Source organism: Pteropus alecto, unplaced genomic scaffold (assembly GCF_000325575.1).
Source record: "Pteropus alecto unplaced genomic scaffold, ASM32557v1 scaffold75, whole genome shotgun sequence".
NCBI lineage: Eukaryota > Metazoa > Chordata > Mammalia > Chiroptera > Pteropodidae > Pteropus > Pteropus alecto.
This window is the reverse complement of record NW_006440638.1, coordinates 12,938,934-12,955,641: the sequence shown is the minus strand read 5'-3', so window position 1 is coordinate 12,955,641 and position 16,708 is coordinate 12,938,934. Positions and strand designations below refer to the sequence as shown.

General features: G+C 37.9%; 1 pseudogene; it reads right to left on the bottom strand.

Annotated features, from left to right (window-relative positions):
- Positions 1–13,929: 13,929 nt before the first annotated feature.
- On the bottom strand, positions 13,930–14,517 carry LOC102884346 (annotated as a pseudogene).
- Between the last annotated feature and the right edge of the window lie 2,191 nt (positions 14,518–16,708).

Sequence of the window (16,708 nt, the reverse complement as noted above, 5' to 3'; positions counted from 1 at the left end):
AACACTTATTGACATGACCCTAGAGTATCTTTCTCACAAGGATGGATCAATTCATGGATTTTTTTTCTTCATCAAATAGAATCAGTTGTCTATATGGCTTTATTAAATGCCAATTTGATGCCTACACATGTAATTCCTACATCTGTAATTCACCCCAGATGAAAGTTCTCAAATGTCAGCAGTCACTCACATGCTATTTAAAACCCCAGATCCACACTGGTCCCACATTTTCATGACTGCTTTCCTCACTTTCCACGTAAACACTCATTGTTTTCTAAATGTCCTTTTTATGCCAGCCAAAAATGTTTCCACTCACTGCAACCCACTTAGATAAAGTTTTCTCTTCAATTTTGGTTTTAAATGTCCAAAAGGGGAATAGATATCAAAGAATTCAAGACCCAGCAACTGTTGGGTTTTGTTGTTGTTGTTGTTGTTTATAAAACCTGTCTGATTTCTTTTTCTGCTTCCAGATAATTGGTTAAAAAGAAGTATAAGTATTGCCCCAACTAAAAACCTAGGCAAGATTACTTAATATATCTCAAACACAGTTTATTCAATGGAGAAAGAATCTGTCTGGGTACTATGGAACTTGATTTTGGGGGGAACGGGGAGTAAAAGTTGATGGAGCATTTGTAGCATGAGATCAACTCCATATCCTGCTGGTCATTCTGTGCTTCCATATATACTGTGGATAGGAAAGAAAACCAGCATCCTCTCAATTACTTATTTCCTGGCAACTCTCTACTATTGTACAAATGGGCTAAAAAGTGGCTATGAGCTGAAAAACCTGGAGCTGTACAAAGACACAACTGAGCTCTTCAATGTCTGCCAACTAACCTCCGAGTCTTGGAATAGCCATCTAATGAGACAAAAATAATATGGCACTGAAGATGCTGTTCATTTTGCCGGTGACTATCCTTCCTTCTCACTTGCAGTAGAGAAGGAAAAATATTTAAGTGACCTCTCCAGGTCCTTTTGTCTGCAGAAAAGTGGATTTAGAAGAGCCAAGAGGACTGGTTTTCCCTTTGCCTGTCGCGCCAGCAGATTTTGCACTCCTGACACCCAATGCCATAGTCTCTGCTATTACCTACAACAGCTACTATTCTTCCCTAAACTTAATCCTGCCTCTTTCCTTTCTTACCTTATTCTTGAGCAAATCTTGTAATTAAACATTATCCAGCTATTAAAATTCTCATTTTATACCATAATATTATTTATGAGATGAGAAAAACTTTCTAATAGACCATTAGTGAAAATAGGTTTCAAAATAGTATGTAATGCACGACCTCAATTTTAAACTAGAAAATAAAGAATATCTAGACGAATTTGAAATCATTAACAGTGATCTTCTGAGACATCACATAATCATGAGTGTTTTTAATATGCTTCTTTTTTGCTTTAACTAAATCCTCAATTTTACAAAAGCAATATGTGTTACTTAAAAATTCCACATTAGCAGGGCATTGCAATAAAATTAACATAGTTGCCTACCTATTGTGTATAGTAGTACATGCTAAAATAATATAGAAGGAAAGAAGTTTCCTTGTCTTCAAAAAACTTAAGTTAGTTGCCCAGAAGATAAACAACATGGAGATAACCAAAACATTATGAAACAGACTTTTTAAAAAATAAACTTATAATCTCAGAATGATTTTAGATTTATAGAAAAATTGAGTGGATAGTACAGAGACATACCATATATTCCACACTCAGTTTCCCCTGTTAAATTCTTAGTATGCTACATTTGTCATAGTTGATGAACTAGTATTGATACATTAGTATTAAATAATCTCATACTTTATTCAGGTTTCCTTAGCTTTTACACAATGTCCTTTTTCTGTTTCAGGATCCCATCCAAGATACCACGTCACATTTATTTGTCAAGTCTTCTTAGGTTCCTCTGGACTGTCACAATTTCTCAGATTTCTCTTGTTTTTAATGACTTTGACAGTTCTAAAGAGTACTTTAAAGGTAATTTGCAGAATGTCTCTCAATTGTGATTTGTCTGATGTTTTCCTTATGTTAGTTGCAATTATGGTTTTTTGGGAGGAAGATTACAGAGGTAAAGGGCCATTTGTATCATATGTCAAGAATACATGCTGTCAACAAGATTTATCATCGTTAATGTTGATCTTGATCACCTGACTAACTGAGGTATTGTTTGTCAGATTTCTCCACTGGAAAGTTACTCCTTTTCCCTTGTCCACGCTGTAAATACTCTCAAGAAGGCAGTCACCATGTAGAATCCACAATTAAAAAAGTGAGGAGTTATGCTCCACCTCCCTGATGGCAAAGTTTATACACAAATTATTTGGAATTTTTCTGCATGGGAAGGGAAGTGTCAAGCTGAGGGTTAAGTGCAGAAGCTGCTGCCTGAAAAATAAAGGATGATCAAAAAAGTTAGACGATAGAGGAGGGTTGAAGCAACTGTCCTTACGTACATGAACCAAATCTATGTAAAGACTTCTGCTCGGTGTTTTACCATATACACAGAGGCAAGAGGAGAGAAAGCAGGCCAAATTTCCAGCAAGTATGCTTAGTTATAAGGAATAATCTCTTCTGTAAAGATGTAAAAGTAGAGAGAAATCTGTAAAACACTGGTCCCTGTGAATCTATTAAAAACTCTTGTATACATTGCCACTGAATTAGGTCAGCTGTGATAATCAGCTTGAAAAAAAGAAGTTAGAACTGTTAATAAAATGTTTTTCAGCCTTTCTTCTACAGAAAACAATTAATTTCTGACTGATTCAAGCCTTCTGCCCCATGCCAGCAGTGTAGTCACTCACAATGGGTCTCATTTATAGGTAAGGTGGGCAGGTTATAACAGATCTCTTCTCTTGTCAAGCTTCACTTCTTTTTTCCCACTTATCCTATGCATGTCTGCGAGCTCCACAATCACATATTAATCTCTCGTGAGAAATCAGGACATTCTTTAGTGCAGAGACAGGCACACTGTAAAATCTGAACGCTGCCTCTTATCTGCATCTCCTTAAATCACTCATTCCTTTTCTCCTAAATCTACATTGACCTTTTTTAACTTCTTCAAATATCTCATGCTCTTGCTCACCATGAGGTCTTTGCACAAAATGTTTCCTGTTCCTCTTTCAGCTAGTTGACTCCTTTCTATTCTTTTGATCTCAGCTCAAGCACCACTTCTTCAGGGAAGCCCTCCCTACTGCATAAGTTAGAGTCTCCTTAGATCAATGACCTCATAGAACCATATCTTGCAGAGCAGTGATCTTAGAAGATAAATATACAATTGCTATTTTAGTTTTCGATTGGTATCTGTCTCCTCTTCCAAACTATGAATGTCTCAGTTCTTTACTGCTGTATAACAAACCATTCCAGAATTTAATGGCTTAGAACAACATTGTTTGACTCATGAATCTGCAATTTGGGTAAGAGTTGCTGGAGACTACTTATCCCTGTTCCACATGATATCAACTCTACTGGAGATGGAGGATATACTTCTGAGATGGTCCACTCACATGGCTGGCAGGTGGTGCTGGCTATCAGTTCATCTGTACATAGGCCTCTCCATAGTGATATGGTGACTGGGTTTCAAGAGCAAGAGACAGGAAGTAAAGGTTGCAATTTTCTTAAGGCCTGAGACTGGAAACGGGCACAGTATCATTTCTGTCATATGCTATTCGACAATAGACACAAAGTCCGGATTCTAGGAGACCTAGATTCCCCCTCCCCCTCAATGAAAAGAATGTCAAAGAATTTTGCAACCATACCTTAAAATTCCATGCGTTTTGTCTAAGTTTCTTTCCTGCTGTCCTCTGAGAATCTAGCACAAAGCCTGCACAGAAGAGGCTCCTGATTAAATGAGGAAATTCATCCTTTGTGCTTTTTGTCTGTGTACCAGTAAGCCTGTGTGGTCACAGTATTTCTGAGCTGATTTCTAGCTCTGTGAAAGTCTGAACTTTGCCTACAATTTAACCTCTTGTGCCAAAGTAACACCTAGGTACCTTACACAGGAAGAAGCCAATTAATTCAAGCCCACTCTTCGATTCCTGACTTACTTTCTTATAGTTGTGAAAGAAGATGGCAAACAAGTCACTCTCACAATTAGCGAAAGTGGCAATTACAGACACTTGCCTGAAAACAGAGTGCACTTTAAATTAGTTACACATGACTAAGGCACGTAATACCCACCTACAGCTGACATTCAACACCACCCACAGCAGAGCTCACAGCTCGCAGCCACTCATCTGAAACCACTGGAGAAATCAGCTGTATATAAAGCTTGCTTGGGAAGAATCTACCCAGCTATGACTCCTGAATGAAGCCTCATTCATTCATTCCAATCCAGCCTCCTCTTCTACTCATAGGCCTGGTTATATATAAGAAAACCTTTAATGAGCTCTTACTATATACCAGGCCCTATTCCAAATGCTTCATATGTGTTAATTTGTTTAATCTTCACAGCAACCATGAGATAGTTTCTATTATTATTATTATTAGACAAACACTAAGGCTTGCTTCTAACCAATATGATATGGCAAATGTGATGGGATGTGTGTGATCATGCTGTAGCACAATCTCTCTGGAGGGTCTCTCTCTTTCTCTCTCTCTCCATCTTTCTCTGTAGATTCGAAGAAGCGAGCTGTCATGAGTTCCACAGCCACAGGAAGTGAATTCACTCAATAACTTGAGTGAGCTTGGGAGTGAACTCTCTCCAGACTCCAAATGAGAAGCCAGCCATGGCCAACATCTTGATTATAGCCTCACAGAGGATACAGCCAAGCCATGCCTGGACTTCTGACCCATGAAAACAGTGAGATAATAAATGTGTGTTGTTTGAAGTTGCTAAGCTTGTGGTACTCTGTTATGCAATGCACACATTTTACAGGTGAGGACAGTGGGAATATTAATCATATTGCCAAGGGACTCTCTAAGCTTTAAATTGGTCCTTCCACTGTAATCTAAAGTAACAACAAAAGCTGCCATTTTCAAGCACTTACTACGTGCCAGTAACTGTGCCAGGTGCTTCGATGTGACATGTCTTGTAATTCTCACAAAATACCTGTACAGTAGATATGACCATCATCTTATTTTATAACTAAGTAAACTGAGTTCACAAAGGTTAATTTGCCCAAACTCACAGTTATTTTGTGTTGGAACCAAGGTGTAAACTCAGACAACTTGACTCCAGAGCTCATATTTACTCTTAAATATATACCATATTGCTTTCTGGAGTGATGTGCTGTAACTGCTAGTACATCCTGATAAAGTGGGAAGGGGCAGGCCTCTGACCTAGGCTGGGGTTCCCAGAGCTGAGAGTAAAAATTACCTCTCAAGTTGAAGCACATGCATAGAGCTAAGAGAGAACTCGATGAAGAAGCCACAGAGAACGAAACAGTCTGAAGAAACTGTCATCCTGAAAACTCTTGGAAGAGGGCTTCAAAGACTGTGAGACTGGCAAGAACTTGGAATTAACATCCTCATCCAGGATATGCATGTTTGTGGTTGCTAGATCTGAGAAAGAGGGGTACACTCAGCCTTTAGTAAGCTCAACTGCCTCCCCCAACCTGGCAGGCTCAGCCTTATGGGTATAAGTTTAGAACGATGCTACAGGCAAACTAGATATGTCCACAGAAACTTATCTCTCAGCCAGAAGCACCTTGTCAATCATGGAGTAATAAAATGGAAAATGTAACATCGGAACACATTACAGTACACTCAAACTTGCTAGGATGGCCTTAGGCCAGCTCTAGGTAGAACTTGCCACAATCTTATGCGCTGACCATTTCAAAAACACTGCAGAAAAGCTGAGGGAAGAAATCCAGGTAGAGATGAGATCCAGGGGCTGCATATCTCATTTAGCTTGACCTAGATTCTGTTTGTTCTGACAATATATCAGGCGCTGTGCCCAAAGATGAGTTAGACATAGTACCTGCTCTCAGCAAACTCATTTTTAAGAAGAACTCATAGAAATAAGCAAACAGAACATGGAAAAGCTTATGTGAGCTAGAGCAGAGGTCCACAATGAATGCAATAAGAACACTAAAGCAGGAAAGACCAGTTTCCAACATTAAGACTGGAGAAAGCTTCATGGAAGGCAGCAATTGGCACGTTTCTGGAAAAATAGTTAAGTCTCAGATAAGTAGAAGTAAAGGGAAAGTTTGCCTAAGAAAGAGGGGGTATTGTATTCAAGGATATAGAGGTAAGAGATATAAAGTAGATACATAGAGCGGCAAGAAATAAATTAGACTAGAATGTGAGGGGCAAGGAAAGCTAAGTAATGAGTCATAAAGATAGAGAAAGGCTGGGGCCAGATCACCTAGGATTTGAATGGCAAAAGTAAAATAAAATAAATAAATACATTTGATCATTATTCTATGGAATGGGGAGATCTAAAAACAATTTTTAAAAATGTAATTATTTAAATTTACCTGACATATAAAGAAACATCATTTCTCCCTGTTAATAGAGACCTAGATAAAGAAGGGTATTGTTTCTTAGAGTATTCTAAGGAACACTGATCACATGCAAGTTTCTATAAAATAAAGAGTCTTGTAGTAAAATAAATAACAGAAATGAATACATTCCTCTTTCAAAGATCTAAAGTGCCTGTTAGGATATTAGGAGCACTGGGAAGTCCTGCTGTAGAAAAACCTATTTAACTATTTCATCCAGTGTTTTTCCAAGTATTTCATTATTGATTGTTTTTCTTTGAACAAACATATATTAATATAGGGCATATTCTTGCAGAGGGTGCATAGCCTGTTTCTTCAAATTTTTATGCTAAAAAAGCTTTCTCCAGGGGATGTCCAAATCCTTATTAGTCCTTATAAGAGAGTTGAGATGATAATTTCTCTTCTATGTTTAATGAGCGAGTTTAGCCAAAAGGCATGAACTAAAGATGACTCTACCAAGTGGGCCATCATCTAAGAAAATACTTTATTGAGTCAGTTTTTTCTCCTTCAAGGAACAGAAAATTTGCAGCATTTGCTGTTGTCTCAATGATTTGAAGGCCCTAAAGGGACTTGTCTGGATATAAGTATCAGAGCATTCAACATTAATTACAAGTGTCCATTAGAAGGCCCAGGAGTGGTTATACAGGCAAATAAATGGGGCCAGAGCAGATATGTGAAAGCATAGGGCCTGATATAAATCAGACCAATAATGCTAGGGGCCTCATTGGGATCAGGAGTGTGATTCAGCCATAACATAATTTATGAATGCTACTTTTCTTTTCTTTTATATAAACATTTTGTGCCTCGTGGAAGGATTCTTTACCATCTAGTCCAGGCAATAGACCCAAAGATACAGCACAGAAAGGGAGCATAATTTGGCTATAAAAATATTGTAATGAGTGATTTTATATCACTGAAATGCCAGTTCCTTTATTACAGCCTCCCACTTATTTTATAACCAGTTAATATTTTCCTGAACTTTTGTGTTGTATTCCACTCAGCCGCCTCAGCAATCTTTTTTTTTTTTTTTTTTTTGACTATTTTTTTTTCTGCCAGAGCCACAAGAATAAAGCTGTCAGATGGTCTGTAAAGCCATTTTTCTTGTCTGGCAAATTGTCTAGAGGCAACCATAATCTCCTACCTGCTCCACTATGTAACAGAAGTAGCCTGTCATAATAAAACAGAATTTAAATATTCTTCTGTTCTGGGTTATCTACAGGCACCTAGGATGAAATGAGTGATAATATATTTCACTGACATTTTTTTATTCTCTTCCAATGGGACTGGAGTAGGTATTCCTGTTAAACACACCCTCTTATTGACATTCTTAGAGAGATGTTACAAGCTCCCCAACAAGAATATCTCAAGGTATTTGAACTGTGATAATAAATGTGGCTGCTTCTGGGGAAAGAAAGACACAGCAAGAAAGAGCCCCAGAAGAAGATTAAGAGCTGAAGTGAGCTAATGGTATAGTGGTTAGGCTTTGAATGTGATGAGGATTTATGTTTTCAATTAGTGCTGGAGAGCAATTTTAGAAAGTTATTAGCAGGCGACTGGCATTCTCAAAGATGGCTCATTTGTGTATTGCTCAAGATTAGCTGTGTCTTTAGTTGTTTACAAACACACATGGTGGCTTGCACTAAATGTGCAGAAGTGACTGCAATATTACATATTAGGAGGTCTTTAGCAGAGATGAAGGCTGGTGCTTTGGTTTCTTAGTACTCCTGTGTGGATAAAGCAAAACCTAATTTTGCAACATTTTCTTCCATTAAAAAAAAGTTGAGTTACCTCACCTGTTCTAAACTCAGATACACTGTTTCAAATGAATAACTTCTCCATTCAACACACTCCCTAGTATTTAAAATTCTTAAATGCTTCAAATACTCTATGTTGTGCTGCCTCGAATATAAATTAATTTTTTAAATCTCCCCACTGGAACGTTTTGCACTGAAACCCATAAGTCTTTATGTTGGAATGTGCATATTTTTCTCCTTTAAAGCCTTTGAGGCATTATACATATGGTGCAAAAATTCTCAAATAGATTAGAATCCTGGTTGAGGTATCTGCTAACACAACAAAATGTGCTCAATCCCAGAGCATTGAAAGCTGTGCTTGGTTCCCCTCACATCAAATGCCAGGGAAAGCATTAAATCACTTTGAGCCAGGAGACTTTGATCTCAGCTTCCCACAAAGCCCTGAACAGTTTCCCCAGGCCATTCATACAGAAAATGCAAGGTAACACTTCCCACACATGGTCTCTTTAGGATTCCTCATAAAAAGACAAGCCCTTGGTCCACAGATGATGTCACTACAAGAGAACAGTGACTGTTTTTCATGAATCTATTCTACATAGCTACTGAGGGTATAGTTCTTCCAACTCAAAACTCAAGTGGGTAAGAAATACCCTTTTTGTAATTTTCCCTATTTATTTATAGCCTAATTAAGAATATTTCCTTATTTGGAAAATATTCATTTTAAGTAAAAATATGTATCTCTATAAATCATATTAATGTACCCAAACCTTTATTCCTCCCGGTGAGGGAGACTAAATTGTGACCTGGGATCTGGAAGACTTATCTGATAGAAAGTTGGGGCAGTACCTTCTGATATTGACCTGTCCCACTGCACTTTGGACACTTGAAATTGAGCATCCTTCTACTTCTCTGATAATAGATGCACTGCTATGTACTCATTCCCCTTTGAGAGCTATCTCCTTGTTCCTGACCCTCCTGTACATAAATAAATTCAAGAAACTTAGATATTTACACAAGGTAATAGGAACAGATTGTGGGGAGCAGCGGGTCTTCGGGCCGCGGAGGCTTGGTTTCAGGACTGGGTGTTTTGCCTGCCTCAGACATTGCGGAGCCCTACTTCCTACTTCCTACTTCCTACTTCCTACTTCCTTTAACTTTCATCACTTCCTCCCCCTAAGCACACACCCCTTAGGCTGTCAATAACCCTCACCCCATCCCCTTAGACCCAATGGGCTTGTGGCACCGCCTACTCGGACCATCCAAGAGCCAATGCGCTTGTCTTCCGCCCGCTAGCCCCGCCTCCCTTTGTTTGTCCTCTATAAATATCCCTGCTGAAAAATAAAGTTTGAGGCTTGATCAGAATACTGTCTTGCCTCCGTCTCTTTGTGTCTCCTGTCTCGCCTTCATCCTCCATAGGTTCCTCCTCGTCCCGCGTTGTTTTGTCCCGCCGGCCGGGGCAACAGATAACCCAAGAAGATTTTATTTTTAGTCCTGTAAAAATTCCAGGGCAAAGAAAGAGCAAGGATCTGGCTCTGGGGAATGAAGGAGATAAGAGAACCCAAACATACTAATATCTCTAAAAACTTACCCTGCCTTCCATCTGTTGCAGTTGTAAGGAAGTGAGAGTCCCATTCTTTATCTTTTCTTTCATATCCAGGAAATGAGTGTCATCTCAGTTTTGATTGTCTTGGGCCTTGGCTGGGGGAGGCAAGGGTATTCTGAGCATGTGAGACTTGATTCTGAGCCATGGGGAGCTGAGGGCATGGCTTTGATGGTGGGTGTGAGCAGACAGCCATGATGTTGACTACAGGTTTAAGAGATTATGGCATGTAGATTGATCAATTAGAACTGACACCCATGGAATGAACGCTGGTTGCACTGAAATGAATAATGGCTGATTATTACCTTTGGAATTAAATAGTGGGTGATTGTATTAAACTAATTAGAATAGAGTTCTATCATCAAGACTGGAAAGGTACTAGAAGAAAAAATACTCCATCCACCCAAATCAGAGATATATAACAATATAAAACAATATAAAATATTATGAACAGTATAAAAATAATATAAGTTGTACATGTGTTTATATGAATATTTACATGTATGCCCATTCATTTATACATAGATATTCATTCAAAAACACATTTAAATGTATATATACATCCAAAGGTAAATAACAAATAATAGCTGGACACTGAAAATTCAAGTCCATGCTTTATGGATTTTGATCCATACTTTACAGGTTTTGATCCATCAACTCCTATCAGTCACTGCTGAAAAGCTGTTCTGGGAACATGAATTTTCTGATAGTCGCAGCCTGTCCCATGAATGTGCCAGCTGATTGGGCTGGCTGTTGTTGCCAGAAAAAGCCCTTAGGCAAAGAGACACAGTACCTTGCAGTTGGAAGCCATTGATTGGGTCTACTAGTATGGATATGATGAGCACTTAAGGGCTATGGGCAGGCCGATATTGTCTGTTTCAGCAGCTAGCTGTTCCAGGCTAGCATCAGCCTAGCTTCAAGTTCAATGGATAGAATAAGACCCTACATTTCTAATAATTCCAATAATTCTGACAAAAGTTCTGGAATATAAATCTCATAGCCTCTGACAGGTTTGAGTGGAATGCTGTGGTGGGTGAAGGCTGGGCCATGTGACATCAGACAAATAACATGAAGAAATAAGAAAAGCAAGGAAGGGCAAGTTCTCTTGGAAACTCAGGCTAGTGGTTTATCAGGAGTAGGGAAGAATGGATATAAGACAGAAAAAAATAAATCCAAGAAAAGGGGACTCCTGATGTTATAAATATTGAAATACAAATACAATCTTCTTATTGTCACCCTGACATGAGTACAAAGTCACTAAGAATATATGACTGTGTCTGAATCTCTAAAATGCCAATGATGAGGGTCATAATTTTATCTAACCATTTACCTGCTATAATTTCTTTTTTGCACTGGATTTTGACTGTATGGGTTGGGAAATCTAGAAAAAAAGAAATTCAGGTACAAGTGTCCTGGAAATAAACCACAGTCTAATGCAAACATTAGACTACTTGTTCTTTCATATCACAGAAGGGCAGAGGGATTGTATGAAATAATTGAGTTAGTCAATTGGCAGCTTAGGATTGTCTGTATTTAAGATGATCTACTCTATATTTTGAAATACAAAGACCAAAACGATTACATAATTGATCTCCCTATGGAAATAAAAATAAAAAGAGAGACCTAGAACCAATGGTCATTAGCACTGTAAGATATCTTAACCAACATATTTTGTCATTTCCATGTCTGATTCAAAAAGAATGGGTTATTTCATTTGAAGTTATTTGTAAGAATTTTATAATTGTAAATTTTAAAAGATGCAAATCATGTTGTGTGCTAAAGAAAAGTTACCTTCTTATCATTCTAAGAGAGAATCTGTCTTCTGAATAGTTCTGATTAAGGTATTGATCCTTAGAAGTTCTGATTGAGACAAATGTCTACTTTTGAACCAACTGCAGTGGTCAGAGGCCAAATGGTACTTCACAAGTGGAAACCTCTATTTCTAGGCCACTTAGGGAAATAAGGTCAAGTCAGAAACATCAGTATGAACTTGTACCAGTAAGCCCAAGTTTGCTTTAACATGTGCCTGCCTAGTTTTGCTTTATGAGGGAGAGAGGGAAATAAAAATGTTGTTTAACCTGAAAAAATTCATATCTGTCCTCACTACATTTATCACTGTTTGGTAAATGATACTTCCTGATGCAGACAGCATCACTAATCTGTAAGATCTTATGTTGCTCTGTGATACAGGTAGAGAAATATACTTCACATATGGATGCTAATAATTTTTAATATGAGTATACTGAATATGAAGGTACTGTAATATATGGGATCTGCAAAGAAGCTAAATAAAGATGAAATCCACTTTGTGCACTCTGAATTTTAATAAGCAGGAAACAGCAGGCTGTCTACCCACACAAATTGGTTTTAAAAACCAAGCAGTTAATCTCAAGGAAAATAATCTGTTATGTTAATAATTAATTCAACTCCTTAAAAAAGATGGCGAAGAAGGCAGTTATTAAGAGTTTTAAAATATAGTTGTTTTATTGGATTCAACTTTAAATGAAAGTTTAATATTTAGATATAGATAAGCGAGGATATAAATGTTTTAATAATCAATTATTTTTGGTAATGAATTCAAAAGACAGCTAATGATAGGTCAAAGGAAGAGTCAGAATAGTAAAGCGAGAGGGTGTTCAGGGAACATGAAATAACATGGAAAGAAAATGGTCAAGATACCACATTTATTTCCCTGGTTTTCTGTCAAAGTTTATGTTATTTTATTTTATTTTATTGAATTTTTAAATAATTTAAAAAATTTTAAATTACAGTTGACATAAAATATTATATTAGCTTCAGTGTCCAACATAGAGATTAGACATTTACATAACTTACAAAATGATCATCCCAATAAATCTAGTACCAATTCGACACCATACATAGTTATTACAATATTATTGATGATATTCCTTATGCTATAATTTATATCTTCATGATTGTTTTGTAACTACCAATTTGTACTTCTTAATCTTTTCTCCTTTTCCACACATCCCTCTCAACCACACCCCCATCCAGCGACCATCAAAATGTTCTCTGTATCTATAAATTTGCTTCTGTTTTGTTTGTTTGTTTTGTTCTTTAGATTCCACATATTAGTGAAATCATATGACATTTGTCTTTCTCTGTCTCTGACTTACTCCACTCAGTACAATACTCTCTAGGTGTACCCATATCGTTGCAGATGACAAGATTTTGTTCTTTTTCATAGCTGAGTAATATTCCATTGTTTAGATGTACCAGCTCTTCTTCATCCATTCATCTATTGATGGACAGTCAAGTTGCTTCCATATCTTGGCCATTGTAAATAATACTACAATGAACATATGGATTCACATGTCCCTTTAAAAGTAGCATTTTAGGTTTTTCAGATAAATACCCAGAATTGGGATTACTGAGTCCTTCTTTGTCTCTTGTTATAGCCTTTGTTTTAAAGTCTATTTTGTCTGGTTTAAGTATTTCTACCCCAGCCTTTTTTTTCTCATTTCCATTTTCATGAAATATCTTTTTCCATCTCTTTACTTTCACTGTGTGTGTGTCTTTCAATCTGAAGTGAGTCTCCTGTAGCCAGCATATGTAAGGGTCTTGTATTCTCATCCATTTGGTCACACTATAGCTTTTAATTGGAACATTTAACCTATTTACATTTAAAGTAATTGTTAATAGATATTTAGCTATTGCTATTTAAAATTTTTTGCAATAAAAAATCATATTTAGTTAGAAGCATTTAGAATGTCAACAAAACAGCTGCAATTTTTTTTTTCAATTACAGAGTGGTATTCAATTAATAGAACAACAATTATTTTAAATAAATTGCATTAGAGACAACTGAAGATGAAAAACTACTATCTCCATATATAACTAATTTTGCTGTGCACCAGCATGAACCTGCTTTAAATTTCCATGCCAATTTATAATCCCTGTACTGTACCAGGCAAAGTTAGTGGCTGTTAAAAATACCATCAAAGCAGGGCTCTCTAAAGACACATTCAGTAGTGTGTTAACTACACAAAAAAAGACATTGTACAGTTTAAAAACCAATCTTACACAGACTTATCTTTCAAATTTTTCCTTAAAAGGAGTGAGTTGTATGCATGGGGGGTAAATGCTTTATAGACAAGAAATAAAACCTGTGCTAGAATCAATTTATTCATCATCTTCTTCCTCGTCTGTTGCCTTCTCCTTCTTTTACTTCATTTTTTTCAGCCTTGACATCTCCCTTTATTGCTACATCAGGCTTTCCTTTAGTTCAGTATGCAGCAATATCCTCTGTGTATTTTTCCTTCAGATTAGCAGCCTTCTCTTCATATGGCTTCCCATCATCTGCAGCAGTGTTATTCCACTTCTCTCCCAGCTTCTTTGCAATATCACCAATGAATAAGTCAGAATGCTCTCCTTTGATTTTTGGGTGATAACCAGAACAAAACAACAAAAAGGCTGAAAGAGACCTCTTGGATGCATTGGGATGCTTGAACTTCTTTTTTGTTTCCCCTTTAAAAGGGATATAAGTTTTCATTTCTCTTTCATAACAAGCCTTGTGCACTTCCGCCATGTTTTCAAATTTTACTTTCTCGTTAGCAAACATGGTCTTCCTTCTATGTGAGCATTTCTTAGAAAACTGAGAAGTTGACTGAAGCGTCTGAGTACTTCTTGTACTCCTCCCGGCAAGTTTGCACAAAAAAAAAAAAAATGCATATGATGACATTTTGCCTCTTGGGTTTTTAGAATCTCCTTTGCCCATGTTTAATTATTTTTCCTCAATTAGAGCAATCTCCCAGTACTCATCTGGCATGCATTTGCCCTGGAGCTGTCTTTATGAAACTCAAAGTACTGCAGTGGCTGTGAGACCAAGGAGTTATTGCCATTTTATAATTCATATTTTTGGTCTTTTTTTCTTCTTTTTCTTATATAACCTTCTTTAATGTTTCTTCTAATACCTGTTTGGTGATGATCAACTCTTTTAGTTTTTTCTTATCTGGGAAGCTCTTTATTTGACCTTCGATTCCTAAGTGGTAGCTTTGCCAGGTAGAAAATCTTGGTTGTAGGTCCTTGCTTGAATATTTGGTGCCAATCCCTTCTGGTCTACAAAGTTTCTATTGAGAAATCAGCTGACAGTCTTATGGGAGCTCCCTTGTAGGTAATCAATTGCTTTTATCTTGCTGCTTTTAAGATTCTCTCTTTGTGATGTATCTTGGTGTGGGCCTCTTTGGGTTCATCTTGTTTGGGACTCTGTGCTTCCTGCAGTTGTATGGCTATTTCCTTCATTCACCAGGTTAGAGAGGTTTTTCATCATTATTTCTTCAAATATGTTTTCAATTTCTTGCTCTCTCTCTCTTTTTCTTCTGATACGCCAATGGTATGAATATTGGTATGCTTGATGTTGTTCTAGAAACACTTAAACTATCCTGATTTTTTTGAATCCTTTTTTTTTCTTCCTGATATGGTGTTTTCTGCTACCTTGTCTTCTAAATCATCAATTTGATCTTCTGCTTCATCTAATCTACTGTTGATTTCCTCTAATGTATTTTTTATTTTGGTTATATATTCTTCATTTCTGACTTGTTCTTTTTAATATTTTCGATCTCCATTTTTATTTTTTCTATCTCTTTGTTGAAGTTCTCACAGAAATCATTGAGCGTCCTTATAATCAGTGTTTTGAACTCTGCATCTGGTAGATTGCTTGTCTCCACTTTGTTTTGTTCTTTTTCTGAAGTTTTGTTCTGTTCTTTCATTTGGGACATATTTATTTGTCTCCACATTTTGACTGTCTCTCTATCTCTTTGTTTCTATGTATTAGGTAGAGCTGCTATATCTCCCTGTCTTAGTAGAGCGGCTTTATGTAGTAGGTGTCTTGTGGGGCCCTGTGGCACAGTCTTTCTGCTCCTGGTGCCATAGGTTAATGCCTTGTGTGGGTTGTGTGTGCTCCCCTATTATAGTTGAGTCTTGCTTGCTATTTGCATGTCATTGAGATGAATGACCCTTGGTCTGCTTGGTTGTCAGTTCTGTTCATGACTAAAACAGAATTTTTGTTCAGGGGCTGACCCTATGGAGAAGCATCTACTTTAGCAGAGCTCTGGTGCCTGCCCAGTCTGCCCTTTGGGTGTGTCATATGCAGAGGTGGCTAGGTGGTGCTCTGGCTCAGTCTAAAACTGCACCGGGGCCTTCTGAGAAAGGTCTCTTTAAGGGTCAAGTTCATCTGCAGCCTGTGCCCTGGTTGGGGCCACTTAGCATGAGCCACAAAACAATCCACAGATGGCCCTCACCTGCCCTGGGCTTAGAGGTGTCTGTGAAAGTCCAAGCCTGGCTGCCACCAATCCTGGGCTTGGGGCTACTCAGCAAGAGGTATAGGGCACACTGAGACCAGATGCTGCTTGTTTGAGGCTGTGAACCTTTAAGAGATTTTAAGAAAATCTGTAGCATGAGCCAAGATGTGCCATTTGTATGGAAAATTCACTGGAAGCAGCTTGGATAGGCCTGAAAGTTGAGTGGCAGGGTGTCTCAGGGAGTCACCCATGCAGGGTGAAGGGTGTTAGTCAAGCTGATGGGCACTCAGATATGGTGGTCGCCTGCATCTGCACGCTGGGTGGTGAGAAAGCTCAGCAAAGTAACAATGGCTTCTGTCTGGGAGTAAGCTGTCCCTCCAGTCCTCACCCTGAAGCTAGATAACTCAATTTCTCTCCATATGTCTCTGGTGCCTTTTAAGTTGCTGTCCCAGTGCTGGAGTTCAGAGAGAGTAAGTCTGTCATCAAACAAGACACTCCCTTTAAGAGGAGTGTTTGCACTCCAGCAGCCCTTTGTCTCACTTAGCCATAGTCTATGCTGGTCTTCACAGTCAGCAGTTGTGGAGACTTCTCTTCCCAGCACTGGAGCCCCAGGCTGGAGATTCTGTTGTGGGGCTGGGACCCCTCCCTCCTCACAGACACTTTTGCAGC